Below are 1317 nucleotides of genomic sequence, written 5' to 3'. Positions count from 1 at the left end.
CGACCCAATTGTATGTTAAATTAATTGTTCACCAACTTAGCTAAATTCTCACATGTTAGGATTAAAACATGGATGTTGCATTGCATGCATACAATCGACGATATATCGAGTACGAATAACTTCCCTAATCATTAGTAGAGGCCGCTATCGAGGCGGGCGGGATTAGGTGTTCGATCAAAAGAGCTTCCTAATACGTACCCTCACCCCTTACTCCAGATCTCCGTGAGCACCCGTGTTCATTGGCATCCACGAGAGTCATTCTAGACATAGAATGCTAAGGGTAACGATTGCTTAGTGTTCATGTCACTACTTTATGTCTTGACATGACATGAGGTATTCGAACGGTTCCAATTTCCCATAAAAATTGGTGGCGACTCCATACAAAATGCAAACGCTTGTTTCCGCTTCTCACCAAGCGCCTCCGTGGGCGGCCCGCTGTCCACAGTTTGGCGACTCCGCTGGGGATAATACACTTACGTGTAGCTAGGGTGAAACTCGAACAAGGTTAGGGAATAGTTTGTACAAGACAATTGTCGGTTTTCATAACTCGGTCTTCCTAGACCGTTTAATTCGGCCTTCCTAGGCCCAACCCAACCCATTCGACCAATCGTCCCGTCTAAACGGTCCTAATTCTTATTTGGGCCTATGGAGGGATAGCGATTGACGTCATCCGTACCATGATGCTTACTCTTGTTTGTGTCAAGGACCTTCACTACTTGAGGAAATGGACTAGGAATCGGCCTTACTCTTGTTTGGTACGAGCCTCTCCACAGACTTCGGGTTTGATGGTTCGGTATGGCAACCCACCCTTTAAACCAAAACCCTTTTAAATGCACTCAGCATCCCGTTATAATGCTTGTATAAATGTGTAAACCCTACGTGATCACCACTTCTAAACAAAACCATGACGATTTTCTGTAAAATCAAAATCCTTTTAAAAATACAAATTTCGAAAAAAAGGGAAGGCCTATGATTAGCGCAAATTAAGTCGAAACTCTGTCCAAATGTCGAGTCAAACTTCGGGCCTAAAACCCATTTCAAAACTAAAGACAAAAAAAAAAGTCCGAAAAAAAAAAGTCCGAAAAAAAAAAAGAGTCCGAAAAAAGAAAAAAACAAAAAACCAAAATATTTTTCAAACCTTGTAAATGCAAATATGTAAATTCAATTGGGCTAAGTTAGAGTCAAAGTTCAAACCGACTATGTCCTAGTCGAAACTCCGTCAAGTCATGAACCCGTCTCTCCCTTTACATTTTGGGTCTTTTCAAATTCAAGTCAAGTCCTAAGGCGTCACGTCGTCATTTTGGACCCCATACCCCA

Source organism: Silene latifolia, chromosome 2 (genome assembly GCF_048544455.1).
Source record: "Silene latifolia isolate original U9 population chromosome 2, ASM4854445v1, whole genome shotgun sequence".
Lineage (NCBI taxonomy): Eukaryota > Viridiplantae > Streptophyta > Magnoliopsida > Caryophyllales > Caryophyllaceae > Silene > Silene latifolia.
Note: the sequence above shows the minus strand (reverse complement) of the source record.